Source organism: Mustela erminea, chromosome 2 (assembly GCF_009829155.1).
Source record: "Mustela erminea isolate mMusErm1 chromosome 2, mMusErm1.Pri, whole genome shotgun sequence".
Lineage (NCBI taxonomy): Eukaryota > Metazoa > Chordata > Mammalia > Carnivora > Mustelidae > Mustela > Mustela erminea.
The window spans coordinates 83,446,009-83,462,748 of NC_045615.1; the positions used below are offsets into that span (position 1 = coordinate 83,446,009).

Here is a 16,740-nt window from a genome sequence, read left to right on the forward strand (position 1 = left end):
ACAATGGGTCTTTCATATATGGCCTTTATGATATTGAGTATGTTCTGTCTATCCCTGATTTCTTGAGGGTTTTTATCAAGAAAGGATGCTGTACTTTCTAGAATTTTTCTGCATCTATTGAGATGATCATATGGTTCTTAACTTTCTTTTATTAATGTGGTGTATCACACTGATTGATTTGTAAGTATTGAACCACACTTGCAGCCCAGGAATAAATCCCACGTGATCATGGTGAATGGCTCTTTTAATGTAGCTAGTATCTTTTTGAGAATTTTGCATGCATGTTCATCAGGGATATTGTAATCCACTTTTTTAGTGGGCTCTATGTCTGGTTTTGGGATTAGGTATTGCTGGTTTCATAGAAGTTTTCCTTCCATTTCTATTTTTTGGAAGAGCTCCAGAAGAGTAGGTATTTATTTTTCTTGAAATGTCTGGTAGAATTCTTCTAGAAAGCTATCTGGCCCTGAACTTTTGTTTGTTGGGAGACTTTGATTATTGAGTCAACTTCTTTACTGGTTATCAGTCTGTTCAAATTTTCTATTTCTTCCTGTTTCAGATTTGGTAGTTTATATGTTTTCAGGAGTTTATTCATTTCTTCCAGATTGCTCAGTTTGTTGACATAAATTGCTTATAATATTCTCTTACAATTGTTTGTATTTCTCTGGTCTTGATTGTGATCTCTCCTCTCTCATTCATGATTTTATTTATTTGGGTCTATTTTCTTTTTGTTAAGTCTGGCTAGAGGTTTACCAATTTTATTAATTCTCTCAAAGAACCAGTCCTAGTTTTATTGATCTGTTTTTCTGGGGGGGTTTTGTTTTGTTTGTTTCTATATCATTTATTTCTGCTCTAATGTTTATTATTTCCCTTCTTCTGCTGGCTTTTGGCTTCATGTGCTGTTCTTTTTCAAGCTCCTTTACGTGTAAGGTTGTACATTTGAGACTTTTTTTGATTCTTGAGGTAGACCTGTATTGCTATGTACTTCCCTCTTATGACTGCCTTTGCAGCATCCCAGAGGTTTTGGACTGTCATGTTTTCATTTTCTGTGTATTTCTAAAATTTCTTCTTTAATTTCCTGGTTAACCCATTCATTCTTCAGTAGGATGTTCTTTAACTTCCATGTATCTGTGGTCTTTCCAAATTTTTTCTTGTGGTTGACTTCAAGCTTCATAGCATTGTGGTCAGAAAATATGCATGGTATGATCTCAACCTTTTTGTATTTGTTGAGGTCTGGTTTGTGACCCAGTATGTGATCTGTTCTGGAGAATGTTCTATGTGAACTCATAAAGAACGTGTATTCTGCTGCTTTAATGACATGTTCTTAATATATCTATTAAGTCCATTCAAAGCCATTGTTTCCTTGTTGATTTTCTGCTGTGATGATTTACTTATTGCTGTGAGTGAGGTGCTAAATTCCCCTACTATTATTATTTTTTTAAAGGATTTTATTTATTTGATACAGAGAGAGAGAGAGACAGTGACAGCAGGAACACAAGCAGGCAGAGTGGCAGACAGAGAAGCGGGCTTCCTGCTGAGCAGGGAGCCCAATGCGGGGCTTGATCCCAGGACCCTCTAGTCTTCCCAGCCAGTGGATTTGGGGAAATGTTTTCCTGTGTGATCCCCAGTGCACTGCTCTTGCTCTCTCTCTCCCTCCATCTCTGTTTCTCTTCCTTTCTCACCTCTCTCCATGATCAGGATTCTCTGCCTCTGTGGCACCTGTGATCCTTTTCACCCAAATCATGTCTCCACACCTCCAACCTTCCATGATGAGGCCTCTTCTCTTCTTCGAGTTGTGCAGTTTGTTCTGTCAGTCTGCAGATTTCTTGGTTGTTCAGAATGATTTGATGTTTCTCTAACTGTGTTTGAGGGACTAGGTGAGCCTAGGGTGGTCCTACTACTCTGCCATCTTAACTCTCTTGGCAGGATTTAAAAAAATATGTTATACTGAATGTTTCTTGAGTGAAGGTGCTGCTTGAACAGAATTTTGAGATGAAAATATGGCAGAAATAAAGGACAAAGTTTCCTATAGCAACTACATTTAAGGAAAAGGCAGGTTTCCTGTTGGAGTGGAAGACAAGTGCTGTCATATTGGATTAAGGGAAGGAAAAGTATTTAGGCAGGAAAAACAACTAGTGAGAAGTTTTGATTTGAGCAGCCTTTGGAATTCATTGTGGGATACTGGGAAGGAGATGGATTTTTGGACAACATGGCTGACCTCACTGTATAAAGAATCCTTTTGATGGGAAAGAATGAAAATTGGCAGCATGATAAGCACTGTGAACTAGAGCAATATTATCAGAAAGGACGACACAATTTAGAGGAGTCAGTAAGATGGGCATAAAACATCATCTCTGTGTAGTTTACTTCAAAAGCTTCCTGAATCCCCACTATACCATATGGTATTATCACTCTCAATGTCCTCACCATCATCAACATTATAATCATCATTAACCACAGCAATAACCACCATAGTTGCAACAGTTAAGTTATCAGAGCCTACCAGGTACAAGCCACTAGCCAGGGCTACAGATAAAAGCTTAAGACTCTGCTTTCAAAGTGTCTAGCAAAGCCATTAGTTCCTCCTATCCTTCTCTATCCTGTTCTATGATGCCAAACTCTCCTTTTGTAAATGACACTTTAATCATGTTACACAGTGTTGTTGAAAAGAAACTCCCTAGCATTTATGCCTTTCAAATTTTATTTTGGGATTTTTTTTTAATTTAAAGATTTTTATTTATTTTATTTGTGTGAGAGAGAGTGCATGAGTGGAAGGAGGGGCAGAGGGAGAGAGAGAATTTCAAGTAGACTCCATGCTGAGCATGGAGCCCAACTCAGGCGTGGCTTGAGACCTTGACCTTGAGATCATGACCTGAGCCAAAACCAAGAGTTGGATGCTTAACCAACTGAGTTATCCAGGCACCCTTCTCAATATATTTTAAAAATATTTTTATTTCTTTTTAGAATAGATATTACCTTCACATGGCTCAAAATTTATTTCAGTTACGTGAAGAAAAGTCTTCCTTCTCACATGTTTCTCCCACTTGCCCCATTTATTTCTTGTGTACCCTTTCAGAGGGTTTCCCAAAGCATTTCTATAAATGCTTTAAAAAAAAAACAAAGATTTTATTTTTTTCTAGAGCAGTTTTAGGTTCACAATAAAATAAAAGGAAAGTACAGAGATTTCTCATATGCCCTCCTGCCCCCACACATGCATCAGGCAACATCAACATCACTAACCACAATGGTATATTTTTTTAACCAAGGTTGAACCTACATTGACACATCATATTAACCCAAAGTCAGTTGACTTCAGTGTTTACTGTTGGTTTTGTATGTTCTCTGGTTTGGACAAATGTATAATGACATGCGTACATCGTTATGGTATCATATAGAGTGTTTTCATTGCCTGAAAATTCTTTGTATCCTGCCTATTCATTCCTCACCCCCCATCCTGACAACCACTGATCTTTTTATTGGCTCTGTAGTTTTGCCTTTTCCAGAATGTCATATAGTTGAATCATACAGTATGTAGCCTTTACAGATTGGCTTTTCTCTTGTAATAATATACATTTAAATTCCCCCTGTGTTTTTCCATGGCTTGAGAACTCATTTATTTTTACCACTGATAAATATTCCATTGCCTGGGCATACCACAGTTTATTTATTCACTCACCTACTGAAGGAGATCACAGTTACCTCCATGTTTTGCAAGTGTGAATAAAGCTGTGATAAATGTCCATGTACAGGTTTTCGTGTGGACATAAGCTTTCAACTCTAAGTACCAAAGAATGTGATGGTTAGAGTATGTTTAGTTTTCTATGAAACTTCTGAACTATCTCTCAATGTGGCTGTAGCATTTTGCATTCCCATCAGCAAAAATGAGAGATCCTGTTGCTTTACCTCCTCAAAAGTATCTGGTGTTGACAGTGTTCTGCATTTTGGTAGTGTGTAGTGTGTCTCTCATTCTAATGGGTGTGTTGTGGTGCCTCACTATTGTGTCAGTTTGCTAACCATGCCTTTCTACTCTTCCCCACACCACAAGCACCATTTTCCCAGTGGATCATCCTAAGTCTCCAAATATGCCTTTGTTGATCTTCTTCTAGCTGATGCCCTCCTCTCCCTACTTTAAACCTATTAAGTCAGGAAATAGGATGGATTCCTCAAAGAAGCATATATTTTTGTGATTTGGGCACAAATAAACAGAAAAAGGAGAAAGAGGAAAGGAACTAGAAAATATATTTAAAGCCCAGAAGTCAGGGGGAGACACTGAAATGTTTTTCTACCTCCTTTTCATGATTATTTAAAAAACAAAAAATGGACTAAAAGCCTAACACTTTTTCAAAAAGACTCTATACAATATTAAGACTTTAAGATCACACTCTTAACACCATTAAGTGTCTTCTCAGGAGTAATTTCAGTTTGATTTGTCTGACCCTATTTGATGAATCCCATTTCCCTTGGGAGAAGCAGCTATCAATATTATCTGACTTTTAGAAACAGAATTATCTGATTCATAGAATCAAGAATATTCTGGCACCCTGAGAAGGATGATTACTATGTACAAAAGAGCTGTCCAGTGAAAGTGGGAGAGGGTCATGGCTCCCATCTTCCTTCCTGGCTGTCCCTCAGGTTACCCCTGACCAATGGTTAACAGAGGTTACAAGAAACACCTGATATTAAGATGTCTGTCACCCAACTGATAACCTCTAGAGAGCCTGAGACTGGTTAGAAAATCCATTTCTGTGAATACTATTCTTGTCCTGAAAACTAAAAAGTGCTAAATGGAGTGAAATGATCTCTTATATATAACTCACTAGCTTGGAAGGCCATACATATACATTTATATGAAGATTATACTCTAGTTCAATGACTCCCCAAAACTTCAATATATATATTTAAAGATTTATTTCTCTTCATTCTATAAAGGAATTGAGGTAATTGAAAAAATTTTAATCTCATACAATATGGAAATTTTTAAAAAGGTGTAAAGCTAGGATAACATGCAGACTAATAGGTCATAATATATAGTTATTAAAATTGGATTGCAAAATTTTTGAGGTGCTTAATAACCAAGGTATAAAGACAAACATGATAATTTAAAACTTCACATACTATTAAAATGAAATTCAATTTCTGTTATTCTGTAATTCTGTTATTTAGTTCTATAAGGCATTTATGTAGGTTTTCACATATGGGCATTATGTGATACATGAATATCCTCAACAATATTCTCCAATAAATACAGTAGCAGGTTCTGTCTGTAGTTTCTTCCACCATTTTTCTATGTCAAACAAAGGAGTAACAGTATGCATAATTCAAAAAGGTGATCCGAAGGAAGATAATAGATTCCATATGCAGTTCTGTGATGATCCAGGGAATAAAAATGAAATAGCTTAAAGTATTTGTTCTTTCAGATGTACTTTTTGGGATACCTGGGTGGCTTAGTTGGTTAAGCATCTGCCTTTGGCTCAGGTCATGATCTCCAGGTCCTGGGATTGAGTCCCACATTGGGTTCCTTGCTCAGTGGGAAGTCTGCTTCTCTCTTTCCCTCTGCCTCTCCCCTCCACTTGTGCTCTCTCTCTCTCTCCAATGAATAATGAATAAACAAAATCTTTTTAAGATGTACTTCTTGCATATTTCTTTCAATTGGACTTTTGATAAAAGTTGAGCAGGAACCTGATGGATGTGGAAATTAACTGGATGGGGAAACTCCTTCACAATGTAAACATATCAAATCATCCTGATGAAGCTTTTAAATATCTTACAGTTTTACATGTCAATCATTCCTCATTAAAGATGAATTTTTTTTTTAAGAAGTTGAGCAGGCCAGAACTTAATACAGGAAATTTTGCATGGCCTGACATTCAGATATTCTCTGTAGTAGTAGAGAAGACCTAGAGACTTTCAAAGTCAATCAAGAAATGAAAGGGGTGGCAACCTTTAGAAAAACTGAAGGCCCAGTACCATGAACATATTTGTTTTTTTATTACTAAAGTATAGTTTACACACAATGTGATGTTAGTATCAGGTATACAACATAGTGATTCAACTTCTCTTTACCTTATGCTATGCTCACCACGAGTATAGCTACCATCTGTCATACAACACTATTACAATACCGCATGAGCCTATTTTTTTATTACAACTTCCAGAAAACCCCAAAAAACAAAATAGCCTAAAGACCTAGAGAATTTATTTTAATATTTCTTATTTCCTAAAAATTCATTTAAAGCTATATTTCATTCTAAGTACTATACAGGTGAATATCATAATATGGATATATAGTGTTTCCATTATCACTTGAAACCCTTATATTTAGTAATATTTTTTAGTTTCTAAATATATGAAAATTTCAAAAGGTATCCTTTGATTGTTAACTTCTAAATTTATTGTATTATGGTAAGATAATTTGCTGCATGGCAAGCCCTTAGAATTATTTAGATTTCCCTTTGACCTAATACATGAAATGTTCTTTGTAAATTTTTCATGTCTTAAAAAGAAAGTATATTATCTGTTGGATATAGAGTTTTATACAATGGCTTGACCATATTAAATGCATTGTTCAGGTTTTAGATATAGGAGCTGTGTAGAGCTTTAGATTCCTCTTCAGGGAGAAAGCTGTGGATGAGGACATTCTGAATTGTTTGAATTAAACCGAACTTACTTTCCTGGAATTGACCAAGATTATGGTTTCAACCACCGGGGATGTACCAGTTATCTTTTGCTGCATAATAGATCATCCCAAAAGTTAATGGCTCAAAAACATCCTTCTTTCTTTGCTCAGTTTCTATGGGTTGGCAATGGGCAAGGTTTACCTGGAGTGGTTCTTCTGTCATTCTTGCTTAGTGTTGCTTATGCAGCTGCAGTAATCTGGAGATTGCCTGGGGCTGGACCGGCCAAAATGGCTTCACTCACTTGTCTGGTGACTCTTAGGGGACGGCTGAGCCTCTTTCCACAAGTCTTTCATCCTGGTCTTCATATGACGGTGGAAGCTTTCCAAGAGGATAAGAACAGAAGCTGTGACACCCCTTGAATCCAGGCTCAGAAATCACATGATCTTCTGTTGGCCACATTCTGTTGGCCCAAGCAAGTCACAGGGCCTGTCCAGATTCAAGGGATGGGGAAATAAATTTCACCTCTTGATGTGAGTTGCAAAGAATTGGAGGCCATTTTACGTCGATCACAAAGGGAAATGCAAATTCAAAATAGAGATTTGAGCTGGGTTATAAGAAAGGGAAATTCTTTATATTCTTGAGCACATGGTTTGAATATATACCTGCTCCATATGGTTGCAAAGGGGCTAGGAACAAAGTTTTCATGTCCTTGTGACAGATATTCCAGAAGGATTGAGAGCTTCCAGAGAGGATATCTGCCTGACTCTTTCCAGTGAGTTATTTCTTGGCCACTGCAATATCCTGGTGGATGCCAGGTAAGAAATTCATTTTTAGAGCTCCATAAACTTAGGTCCTGTTTCGATAAGGAGACACATAAAGAGTGTGACTTTTGAATAGACTACAGCCATAATTTATCTAAGGCCCATGGGTAAGACTTATGTGAAATTATCGCTTCCTTATGTGAAGTTCATGGTACATGCTTATTTCTGCAAGATAAGGCCTTGGTTGAACTTGCAAGAGAGTTCCTGGTGCCTGCAAAGTTAATTTTCAGAAATGAAGCCAGTTTGGAGGAGAATTTTGAATTCTCTTACTTTAAATACCATATCCAGAATGGAATGGGACAGGGTGAAGTTGGAGTTATAACATTCTCTGAAAAGTCCATACCTAGGTGTTTGGAGTTGACAGACTTAGTTCTTGTGATCTCACCAGGAAAGTAAGTCTATGCTCCTAGGAATGAAGGCAGGGGAAGATTTCTCCATTTGAAAAATGCTGTTTTGGTCTTGTCCTCTTTTGGACTTGCCTCATTTTCTTGCCTAACAAATCAGATCAGCCCTCTCCTCCCCAGGATTCTTGGGGGACTTACATCTGGTGTCTGGAATGGATTGGAGCCCCTAATCTGCTGCTGGCCTCCTTTCTGACAACTGAGTTAGACAATGGGAGCGCCGGGAAGCGCAGTAGGCAAAGGAAGTGATTATTTGACAGTTCACCATTCTAATCTTCATCCTGCTTGTCAGCTGACACCTTCGCAGTCCTATTTGTAAAGATGAAAAGTTCAGTACTATCGCTGGGTTCACTGGAATGTTGCATTCTGAAGATGAAGTGATGCACCGTTCATCGAGTCTCAGGATTCACTTGAAAAGTCTCACCAGTACTCAAATTCCTGCTTTGTCTTATAAGGCTCAGGTTTGTCATCCTTTGAGACCCCTGGTGAGTATGCTGACTGTGATGTTATTCTTTCCCAGTACTAAGAGTGTTTTCGACCTGACCGTTGCTGTGCTTTGTTTCTCACCACAGCCTGGTCAGACAAGCTGTGTGTATACTTCTTGAGAAGGCTGATTGTTGTGAAAACCTTTGCCACATAAACAGAAACAAGGCATTGGCTCATTTAGATATGATCGCCAGCAACTTTTCTCCTATAACCTCTGGAACATAATTGCATCAGTACAGGCATGTGATTGGGAAGAAGTACCAGCTCAAAAACCATTTAGTTAAGAATGAGGAGTACTTTTCAGGTTGGCAGATGGCAAAGTGCCAGAATGTCGCAGGCACTTCTGCCTTGGCCCTCCATTCCTAAAAGATTCACAAGCTGAGGAGTTCTGATCCAGTCTCAGAAAGTTCTGATCCAGCCTGAGAAAGTTCTGGGGAGAGGCTGGAGTGATCCTTTCGGAGCAACTTCAGGGGCTTTCGTATTTCTGGAGGTGACCTAAGGATTAAGTGTGATTTTGGACAGACCTAAATTAGTTAAAAGCCATTCATTCACTTATTAATATTTATGAGCAGATATTGTCCTAAGGCTAAGGAGGCAGAGACAGATAAGACTCAGTTTCTGCCCCTACCAGGTCATGTAGTAGGGTGAGGGTCTAGGAAAGGGTAGGAGAGAGACACAGAGATGCTGATAATTATGAGAACTCCTTCCCCTACTTTTTAAAAAAAAAATGTGAAATATTCTTTGTTCTGCTATGGAAAGTAAAGGTCTAATTGAATCTTTCATTTAATCAGCAAGCATTTGTTGAATGCTGCTTTGTGCCAGGCCCTGTTCCAGGTGCTAGGACTGTAAGGGAATCCATTTAAGGAACAACCTGAGGATAATGTTGGGAAGATCAGAGAAGCACTCTACCTATTCTGTCTTCACCCTTTTCCAACGCGCGCTCAACGCCTCCTCTGGGGATAGATGCCAACATCACAAGATGAGGCAGCAACAATTTCTAATCCTTTCTGGGTCCACAGGAGGATATCTCCTTAAAAAGGAACTTCAGAAGTAATCAGATGGACAACGTAAACATCACCTTCAACCATGCCAATCATCTGTTCCCCCGGCCTTTCTTTGAATAAACACACAGGTTTACTCATGGCAGTGAGGCAGCCCTGGAAGAAGAGATAAATAGGACAGCCAGAATATGGTAACTTTGCTAATGACCTATTGCTTGTATCTCTGTTGGGTCATCTGTAGTAAATGCAAGCCAAGGCTCAAAAATGAATGGAGGATAGCAAAAGTGGTGAGAGGTCTGGCCCAGGCAATGGCAGGATCTTATCTCCTTCTCCATCTGATACTCAGTGATGATATCTGTATAAATAGTCCCATAATGCTTTTTACCAAGTAGGGTTCTCTCCCCAATACTTTAGTTTACTGAATCATGTAGAAAAAGTGATAAACTTTTTGCATAAACATAGATATTTTTTCTAGGTATGAAGGAACTGTTTGAAGGAAAATGAGACTTGAAGTAGTTGAAAAAAAAAAAGGTAGATTTTATCTGTAATATGAAAATATTTCCAAAAGTATATAAATGGGTTAGATAAACAAGTTTGCAAAATAACATAGTATAGGTTGGATATCATTTATGTTTTTTAAAAAAACAGGGAAGGGGACAATGATAATGGCTAATATTTTATAGTGCTTGCTCTGTGCCAGACACTGTTCTCAGTGCTTTGCTTATCCTCAAAATGACCCCAGGAATTAAGTATTGTTACTATTTCCATCATAGAGATTTGAAAACGGGGGCATGGAGAAGTTGAATGTCTTGCCTAATGTCACGCAGCTAGGATTTAAACTGAGGCAGTTAGTCTGCAGATTCTGGAACCAAAGCTTTGCAATATTTCTACGGGCACAGTCATACAAAAACAAAGGCTTCAAAAAAAAAAATAAAAAGAAGATACACACTGAGTGAAAATCATAGTAGTCTTTGGAGAGGAACCAAGAATGGAAGGTGAGCCAGGGTCATTTTAGACATTCTCTTAGCTGAAATGTTTGAAGTTCCCTCACCCCCTCAAAAAGAAAGTGATTTCATGTTACTTCTGTTAAATTTATTTCTAAATTATTGTTTAAATATTTTTAAAAAATCAATCTTGGGGTCAGTGTAAGTGATTTTGACCAAAATTATTAGATTATGTTCTTTTCCTAAATTTCACATTGATTTTGGTATTGTTGAGAGCAGAAGAATTGTGTTCATCTTTCCTCTTGGTCTGTCTCATGATTTTTTTTTTTAAGATTTTATTTATTTGATATAGAGAGAGCAAAACCAAGGGCAGTAGCTGAGGGAGAGGGAGAAGCAGACTCCCTGCTGAGCAGGGAGCCTGACGTGGGACTCAGTCCCAGGACCCTGAGATCATGACCTGAGCTGAAGGCAAGCACTTAACTGACTGGGCCACCCAAGCACCTGTGTCATGACTTCTGATGAAATCTTCTTTCAGAGATGAAAAGTTATTTCAGATTGTATATGGAACAATGGGAGACATATTGGTAATTTCATGGCTAAAATATTTTTCAAGTTCAGAAACTGAAGTCCAGGCGACCACTGGATCAAGCATTAGGTATTGAACCAAGTTAAGAGGGGATTTGTCATTTAATTTCAAAAATGAAAAATTTTAAAGTTTCATGTATATCAATAATTAGGAAATAGTAGTGTATTAGTTAGCTTCTCTAGAGAAACAGACCAACAGGAGACAGATAGAGATATATCTAAATCTTTGAACATATAGATATAAATATAGATATATCTAAATCTCTGAATGTCTAGAAATTAAATATCTATATGGAGAGAGATTTGTCTCTATAGAAGATAGGTAGACAGACAATGAGAGAATAATTTATTTTAAGAACTTGGCTTAAACAATTGTTTGGGCTGGCAAGTCTGTCAGTAGGGCTGGTGTGCTGGAAATTCAGGTAAGAGTTGATGTTGAAGTCTTGAGCCCAATATCTACAGGGCAGGTCAACATGCCGAAAACTCTGGCAGGGTTTCTCTGTTGTAGTCTGGAGGCAGATTACTTCTTTTTTTGGAAATCTCAGTCTTTGCTGTTAAGGTCTTCAACTAACTGGATGAGAGCCACTAACATTATGAGGGAATCTGTTTTTAATTAAAGTCAACTGATGGTAAAGATTTTATTCATTCATTTATTTACTTACTTATTTTTTATTTGTTTGGCAGAAAGAGCAAGAGAACACAAGCAGGGGGAGTAACAGAGGGAGAGGGTGAGGTAGGCTCTCTACTGAGCAGGGAGCCTGATGAGGGGCTTGACCACAGGACCCTGCAATCATGGCCTGAGCCAAAGGCAGATGCTTAACAATTTGAGCCACCCAGGTGCCCCTTATTATACATACATACATATATATATATATATATAGAGAGAGAGAGAGAGAGAGAGAGAGAGAAAGAATGCACAAGCAAGCAGAGAGGCAGGCCAAGGGAGAGGGAGAAGCAGGCCTTCCCGCTGAGCAAGGAGCCCAATGTGGGGCTCCATCTCAGGATCCTGGGATAATGACCTGAGCTGAAGGCAGATGCTTAACTGAATGAGCCACCCAGTCCCCCACTCCCTGCTTTAAAAGATTTTACTTATTTACTGAAAGTCAACTGACTATAGATATTAATCACACAAATACCTTCACTGCAACATCTAGACTAGTGTTTCACCAGACAACTCCTCAAGTTGACACATAGCCATTATGAATAAATTCCAATTTGAACTGAATTCTGACAGCTCAAGAATATATATGTTAGAGAGAATGTGGGTCTTGTGATTTTTTTTTTTCATTTAGGATGACTGAGGTTTCAATTTACTTTAGGAGACTCGGTCATTTGAGGAAAATCTTTGGACAGTACATTTGCAATATATTAAAGCTGTTCCAATCACTAGTTTTGCTTAACACAAGTTGAGTTATGAGATGATCCTGAGTTACTGTGTAGCAGTTGAGATAAGGCTAACTGAAAAATGCACACAAATTTGTGATGCTAAACAGCAAATACACTGGTAACCTCATTGCAATCCAGCATTTGCAATTTTGCTCCTAAAGAGAGTTAACTTATGTATAACGTGCTCTCTGTTCTCCAGTGAAGGTAGTCAGCAATAAGGGGTTTTCAACTTACTATAATCACTTAGTTCTGTCTCTTATAGCTCACCTACAGATTAATTTATACAAATGATTTCAGGATAACCTCCATCTCACAAGTTTAAATTACTAAAGAGTATTTTGTTACTGATAGATACTAGTAAACATACTAGTAAACTAGTAAACATTTTTCTGATCTAGGACTATAGGTTTAGGAATAACAAAAGGTTATTCATATTTCCACTTTAAAGAAAATTATATACCACCTAAAAAGATACTTCAAATGGTTTTTTACCACTGCAAAGCAGAGGAAGAAGGGATAATGTGTAGTGCATGTCATGCGGTCCGTGGTGGCCTTTATCTTATTTCTTACCTTTAAGGTAGGCGTTATTGGTTCCTTTTACAAATGAGGAAAATTAGGCTCAGACAAGTTCAGAAATTTGCTCAAGGTCACCAGAAAGCAGCAGACCTCCTTCAAGGCCTAAACGCATCCCACCAGACACAGCTGAAACACAGAAGGAATTAATATGCTCGCTCCTGCATTTCTTACATAAGAAAGGTGATTTATTCCTATCTTATCTTGCTTTTGTCTCCTTTTTCACTGTTGGCACAGGTTTTAAGGGCAAAGGTCTTCCTCTACACGTATGGCATTTCTTCCTAGGCAAGTGCAGCACGTTGGACTGTTTTCATTGTATTTTTATTACATCGCAGTTTATTTTGGGCAAGATCAATTCAACTTGTCTCTTTCTAAATTACCACTGGAATAGACTAGCAACTGCGATGAGTACCTCTGTGATGGGAGTAGTGGGGATACAGGTGGGGGTTGGAGGGTCCACAGTGGAGGGGGCACAGAACTCCTGGGGTGGGACTTCAAAGGCACTGAGGAATGTTTTGAGGGGAAAAATGGAAGTCCTCTCCTTTTCTCTGTTTCTTCTTTGGTCACCCGTTTGATGCAGCCTGTACACTGCAGCTGGTGCAAAACAATTTTAATTAGAGAGGCACTCAGGGCAGGGTTGCACTGTAGGCTTACGCCTTCATCTACTTGTTCCACGAAGATAAGTCTGTGTTTTGCTGCCGTAGAGTAAGTATTGCTAGATGTTTTTGATTGAATAGCTCTTGAGATATATTCACAAACTGAAAGGGTACTAGACATCATCTAGACCAGTGGTTTCTGAATGTTTTTTCTGTAGGACAGACGGTAAATTCCTACTTGCAAGCCCAGGAGGCAAAGCCAAGTGGAGGTGCTGCTCTCATGCAGTTCCTAGGCTCTCTTCTGAGCCTTTAAAATGCTTCCTTGGAGCCCCCATTTTAAAACTGTTAGTCTGTCTACTCTCTCATTTTATAAATTTCTTTAACAAAAAACATTTTGAGCAAATATTGTGTGTCCAGCACTGTACTAAGTTTGGGAAAAACTGGGCCTCAAATAGGAGTACGTTCTGGTCCCTGGTTCATCGGGGAGACAGATGATTACAACGTAATAATAAATCACTGAAACAAAGGTATATATGATATTATGGAGGCGTGGAACAAAGGGCTCCTTCATTCATTCTAGGGCATTGAGTTGAGTCGGAGCCTGAGTCTCTAAGATGGAACAAATGATCTAGAAGGGCAGTTAATTTGGGAAGGTGCGGAGGACAGTGTAATTCAGACTGAAGAATGGAGCGGGTTAAGTCGCTAGGGGCATATGCTGGAAGATACAAGTTGTTTTATGTAACAGAATGTGCTGTGGGAATTGATGAAGAGGGCATAAGCCTTGTCTTGATTCTTTAGAAAATAGGGAGCCACTGAAAGCCTTAAGGAAATGAGGTCAAATTTACATTTTAGATTGCCAACAGAGACTATGAATCTGATGAGAACAAGGGAGGTTGGAAGGTAAATCAGGAGATTATAGCAGTGGTTCCCTGACAGAGAACATAATAATAAGAGCAAGTTTAGGGGGGAAATGATGTATTCATTTTGAGGGTCGAGGTATAGATGTCCAGTATGACTGGATGGATACCTCTTGTCTAAAGCCTTGAAGAACATTGTGATCCTATGCATAGAAAGGGACTGGAGAGATGTAGGAAAGGTTGTTTGGTTAACTCTTGGTTATCTTAATCCTTTCCTATACACTGAGCATATATTACTTTTATAATCAGGGAAAAGCATAGTTTAGTTTTTAAATTGCTGATGTAGCTTCCCAACTTTGTTATTTTCTTTAATCAGGTTGGTACCATACTGTATATGGAATATCCTGCATTTTCACTGAAAATTCTATTTGGAAATGATACTATGCAGCCATTAAAATCATGCTTCTAAAATAAATACACAAATATTTACCAGTCTTCTTACACCAAACTTCATGATTTGGTTTATTTAGTTGGGTCCTATGCAGATAGAGTGATAGAAAGTCTTGAGAATGAACCAGCATGTTTACAGCATGTCATGTACTCTCTTGAATGGAGTAAGCTCTCTGTCATTAGTGATGGTATAATAAATGTGAAGCTGAAATCTAGCTCCGCTCTCCTCAAAGTCTGACTCACAGAAGTGTGGTAAGGAGATATAGCCTTTTCTGATATTGCCTGGGAATGATGATTCTTGCCTAAAAACAGTAAAATTGGATGGTCTTTATTTGAACTTTCTTGCCACAACAAATAGGTCATAATCTGTTATCAGAATTTACCAAATTGAGAGCTGACTTTAGTGGGACACACATACTCAAAAGCTATCTTTGAGCATTTGATACTTTAAAAAAATATGTATTTGAGAGAGCACCCGCTAACACATGCGAGCTTGTGGGAAATGATCTGGAGGTGGAGAGAGAGAGAAGCAAATGCCCCGCCAACCACGGAGCCCAATGGGGCTCTTGATCCCATAACTGAAATCGAGTTGGATGCTTAACCGACTGAGCCACCCAGGGCCCCAAGTATTTGCTCTTAACTCAGAGGAAAAGAACCATCACTATATTTGATGACTCACTTCCATTATGCTCAAAGCAACTTACACACTTTATATATATATTTATATAATTAGTACCAGCTTATTCTGATCCATAAAAACTCTGTAAGGTTTTACACTCTGTTAACATGCGAATGGCATACATTTCTAGCAGTTTGCTGCATTCCCAGTTACTAATATAAGTAAATGGAATAATCAGATAAGGAGTCTGATTGTTTTCTATAAAAGTTTTTTTCAGTCCTAGTTCAATATATAAACTTGAGCTTTCCAGATTATAGATAGAGGTAAGTATAGTGTTGGATTTTACAGATTTCAAAAAAAGGCAGGTAGAATTACTGATTACTGTCAGCAAAATATTAAGCCTTCATATCACAGTCAAGTTTTTAAAAACTTGATCTGTATTTGAACGTGCCCATTTCTTAATGGAGAGAAAGTGACTAGTACAAACAGTATAGATTTGAAAAACATGTCAACTTTGAGAGGGTATCAAAAGATAAAAATCTGAATAAAGAAATTGTTTTAAAAAATCGAATTAAAATTTTTTATGTGCAATCTCCAGATAAACTAACTCTGAGGAGTTCAGGGAATGATGGAAACCAAATACAGGAAATTAGACCAAAATTAACCAAAAGTTCCATTTCAAGTGGATGACAAAGATGGACAATGTAACTTGAAAAGATTAGAATGGTTTCTCAAATGTGCCTGACCACTAGAATTATCATGGCACTTCTCACAAATAAAGAGTCTGAAAACCATGCTCTTCTAATTCTTGGCTCAGTGTGTGGTAGGTTTGGACTGGGGACCAAAGATTTATATATAAAGCACTTCAAGTGGTTCTGATCATCAGGAAAGTTAGGGAAATAGAGGTTAAGGGGGAAATCAGCAAAAATACCACCATAGCTCCCATCCCCTTACTCCAAGCCTACCCAGCAAACTACCTGAGAATGAGAAACACTCAATTAAAATTGAGGAATTGTCTGTAGAACACGGTTTATTTCAAGTCCAAAACACAAAATTACTCATTTTTCTTAACAGACTGCATAATTTTTACTGCATGGATACTTAGGGTTTCTCTATTCACAAGTGTAGATTTACTTCTGAACTTTAGGCTCAAATGATTCATATATATATATATTTATATGTTTACTACAGAGGATATGTACTTTTACAAATTTGTTTAGAAAATATTTTACATAAAAACACACAAAGCATTTACCAACACTCTTCAGTCTTTACAACCAGTCTTCAGCGAAGATTTGGCTGAAGTTCATCATTTTCTACAAAACATCCCAAGACCAAAGATAATAGAATGTAGTATTTTACATACTTTAGCTTATTATTGCAGTTTAAATTTCCCCTTTCTCTGAT

General features: G+C 37.9%; 1 long non-coding RNA gene across 1 annotated transcript; it reads left to right on the forward strand.

Moving 5' to 3' along the window:
• The first annotated feature begins 7,283 nt into the window (after positions 1–7,283).
• Positions 7,284–10,223, forward strand: LOC116584709. Its single transcript, XR_004283292.1, has 3 exons — positions 7,284–7,429; positions 7,960–8,321; positions 9,342–10,223. It is a non-coding gene; the product is annotated as an uncharacterized LOC116584709 (long non-coding RNA).
• The last annotated feature ends 6,517 nt before the right edge of the window (positions 10,224–16,740 follow it).